Genomic DNA, 4,094 nt, shown 5'->3' with positions numbered 1-4,094 from the left:
ATGAAATCAACAATTATAAAAGTCAATGGCTGATGGATAGTGCTGAACTTTGGGCCAATCCTGAAGCCTTCTGGATGTTGAAGCTCCTTGCTGTTGCCTATGCGCCTCTTTCTTCCCAAGAAGCCAAGTTCCTTGGGATGTGCAACCCGAGAGCACCCAATTTTTTTACTTTCTCACCGCTTATAATGCGTTTTTTGCCACATCGTTTTCTAGCTGAGCTAAGGAACATATTAATTGAGTAGTCTGCTCCATTAGGGATCAAGTAGTCAACTTCAGGTCAATTTTAAATCTTCATGGTCGTTGTTTTCAAGAGGTTTCAGCCATAAGCGTAGTCTGCGAAAGTGGAAATGATTATAAAAAATTGGTCCTTCACATGAGAGTCTGCTGCCCACATATGTTAATGGACTGGAACTCAAAACTGCCTCGGCCTCTACCAAATCGTCTGGAAACCGAGAGTGTTTATTAACGACTGCCCAGCACTTTTTGTAGTCTCTTCTTTGCCTATCTTCTCCATCAGCCACTCTCAGACTCCTCCAAAGTGTTGTGCCAACGGTGGGTAGAAAACAATGAACGTTATGTTGAGCCATTTGAAGTTTAATGTACTTGCTGTCTTGCTGATGATTCCTCTAAAAGTTTATTTGCTTTGGTTCGTTAGGTCCGATTGGCATACGTCTAGGTGGACAGCATTGGTAATCAGGCATACGAAGATGCAACAGCATTTCATCTGAGTGTCTGGTTTCTTGTCCTCACTATAGAATGGTCTAAAAATGTCTTATCCTGAATTGACAAAAAAGTACTGCTTGTTTACATCTGGAAATTTGAAGAGCAGATCAGCCATATTTGGTCTCACGTTGACTGCTCTCCATCGTTTGCGAATGAAACACTATTTCCACGGACTTCTCAGCACTTTTCGCAATTCAACCATGATTGAAGTCTGTTGCAGGTGAGTCTTCACGTAATGCCCGCCCTGATGTCCACAGCCATAGTGTGCCTTTTCATTAATCGATCTTGTAATTTTGCTTCTGCTATGAAGAGTGAGGAGATCTTAGCATTTAAGGTCAGTGGTGCCTTGGTGAGTCTTCGTTCCACCCTCAAGAGTCCGCCGTTGTGTAAGTAGAGCGTAAAAGGCAGCAACTTGTCGCCTTTCCAAGATTGTTTTCTTGGAATTTCAACAAAGAAATTTTTCCTAAGAAAAAATACTGTATTATTTGTTGAATGTCATGATGAAGTACTTCCTTGTTTTCATTTCATTTTCTTCAAAATTGTTCGCAATCAGGCCATAAAAACCAGTTATGAAGAGACGTATGCTCAAACTAACAAGCATTTCGACAGATCAAACGCCATTTAAAGTCAATGCGCAACTTGTTTTCAAAAAAACAAAGTCGGTTTCATCCCCCAAGTTTTTATTGCCCCCACTTTTAAAGTTTAGAGTTGCTATATAGCACACTATTTTGTAAAAAATAGCAGAACGTCCGCCTGGGAGTCGCAAAAGTTATATCCCACTAAAAGATATACGCTCGAAGTTTGGAAAATTTTACCATGAAATGGGGGCAGGGGTTTGTTTTAATTTTCCAAAAGTGCAAATTTTCCTCTGTTTAGAAACAACTTTAAATGGAAAATGTAATTAAAAGGAATAATTAAATCCTTAGTAGAGTTAAACTAGAATTGTTTTCAGTGCCCAGCTTATTTGCTTTTCGACTGACTGAAATAAACAATTTGTTCCAATCGCGCGAGAGCAACAGCTGAGTTGAGAAAATCAATAAAAACAAATGCATCTAGAACAAGCTTCAAAAGTTTTAGAAACGAGTTACGTATCGTATAAATTGTTTGTTTTCATGCAAACATTTTCTCTAAAAAATATTTCATTTCGATTTGAAGCTTCAATTGATTTAATCAATGTGAACATCTTTAAGTGTCAATGTATCTGAATTTCATTAATTTATTGCGAAATTTTATTTTGATTGGAACTTCTCTTATCTAAAACTTAATAATTTTTTTTCATGGGGATTTTTTTCTGTTTGATTGCATTTCTTACGCTATACGTCATCTTTACGCAAAACGTGTCATTATATTTCACGTTTGAAAAAAAAACTCAGTAAATTTACGATGAAATAAACTCATGTGTACAGTAAAACAGCCACTGTTTAGGGTTAAAAATTTTATATGCTAGTACGTGTTGGCAAAGAAAAAAATATATATTTTTTTAAATTCAAGGAACGCAAACCCGCCCACGATTCGCTTCACAATCTACTGCTTACCCCGTCTGGCCTATGGAAGCTGCCCCACCCAATCCCTCCGACTTTCAACCCACAGGCGTGAACAGACACCAAGTCATCAATTATCAAAACCAAGGGTCTCAACGTCACCACAATAACCCACGATCAGTTAATTATCCTGGGCGAAATAGATATGAGACAGGGCGTGAGACTAGAATTGCACCAGACGACAGATACAATTTGTAGGGCCAACTTCGACATCCAGGTTTTAGAAACTAGAGCTAGACTATATAATAAAAAGAAGCTAGAAAATAATTTCGAGACAAAAAGTAAAACACAGATAGAAACAAATAATATTTTTTGAAACTAAGAGGAAAAAGTTCGAAATTTCTTATCCACTGGCTGCTGTTTAGTGGTTACTACTACATTAGAAATAATTTCCAGCTGCTCTCAGACATTGTTTTCAAGAAACAAAAATCATCTCTGGTAAATTTGATAAATTTGATAATCTTATCAATTAATGCATTATTTCTGTCCGGTCTGAACGACATGTCTTAATCAGTACTGAAAACTCTCAATGCAAGTCTCAGATCAGTACTGTATCAGCTCTGATCATGTCACTTTTCAGACTTAGCACGTCTTGAATCTGGTTAAGAAAGTGTTCGCGACAAGACAAAGCTCGAAAAAAGTGAATGAAAAAAACCTTTCTTGATCAAAACTGTCGTGAAAAGACTTATACACTTCTCAGCTGATGTAGAATTTTGAGCTTACACAATTTTAATGTCATTGTCGACATTTACTGGACCAAAAAATGAGAGCAGATGTTGGGCTTAATTTTAATTTTTATTATATTGAGTTGTTTTTAATTATAGAGACTAGGGAAATTATTCATGAGTCTATTTTTTTCCTCCGTAGCACTTTGTGCACTTTTGACGTCTGCTGATGCTTGAAACGTCGTCTGTGGTTGGACCTCCTTAGCTTTTGCAAAAAAAATTAGTTAAACGAAAAACGTGTTGTAATAAATATTATCATCATAAATCTAATATATGCTCGAACGGATAACCGCACGTGCTCAATTACTTCAAGAAAATTGGGATGAAGAGTATGAGAGTTAACTTACAGAGTTTTACTCAATCATGAAAACGGCAAAATCCTCTACGTAGTTAATGTCTTAGGTTTGGACGTTTTTAGTTTTCTTTGGACGTTTCGTAAGTTTGCGGGTCTTTCCCATTATAGCCCCCCCCCATGAAATTATAGCCCCCTTATGGTATAATAACCATGTTGGGGGGCTATAGGTTATCTGACCACAAAGCTGGGGGGAGGGGCGGGCTATAATGGGAAAAACCCAAGTTTGCAACACTTCTGAGTACCTGTTAAACTTTTTCGTTCATTTTGTGTGTTAATGATAAACCCAAATTCATTATGGTGCACAATGTTGCTATTGGCCAGCTGAGTTGAGTTTCTCTTCTCTTACCAGAGACATTTTTGAAGTAACTGCATTGCAAGAAACAGGTTTTGTCGGATCAGACTAGAATACGTTGAACCTCTTGCTAAAAAGCTAGGGTCTTTCCCATTATAGCCCCCACATGAAATTATAGCCCCCATTATGGTATAATTACCATGATTGGTGGGACTATAGGTTATCTGACCACTAAGCTGGGGGGGGGGGGGGCTATAATGGGAAAGACCCAAAAGCTAAAATCAAGATGTCGGAAATTCCGTGTAATTCTACGCAATTTTCTCAGTATTTTTAACGAGCATGTTTTTAAATTCAGCTTAATATCACAATTTTTTTAGTAATGGTTGTCCTTAAACTATTCTCTTAGATCGGCACATTTTCTTACTGTTTCCAGCAACAATACAACAATAATTTTTAAC

General features: G+C 37.3%; 1 long non-coding RNA gene across 1 annotated transcript in view; it reads left to right on the top strand.

Moving 5' to 3' along the window:
* Positions 1–2,614, top strand: part of LOC142351422 (uncharacterized) — an 8,825-nt gene extending 6,211 nt beyond the window's left edge. Inside the window, exon 3 of the long non-coding RNA XR_012760961.1 lies at positions 2,215–2,614. This is a non-coding gene — a long non-coding RNA (uncharacterized LOC142351422). The remainder of the gene's footprint in view (positions 1–2,214) is intronic.
* The last annotated feature ends 1,480 nt before the right edge of the window (positions 2,615–4,094 follow it).

The sequence above is a fragment of the Convolutriloba macropyga genome, chromosome 13 (genome assembly GCF_964194025.1).
Source record: "Convolutriloba macropyga chromosome 13, txConMacr16.3, whole genome shotgun sequence".
NCBI lineage: Eukaryota > Metazoa > Xenacoelomorpha > Acoela > Convolutidae > Convolutriloba > Convolutriloba macropyga.
Note: the sequence above shows the minus strand (reverse complement) of the source record. Positions and strands in the feature narration are given on the sequence as shown.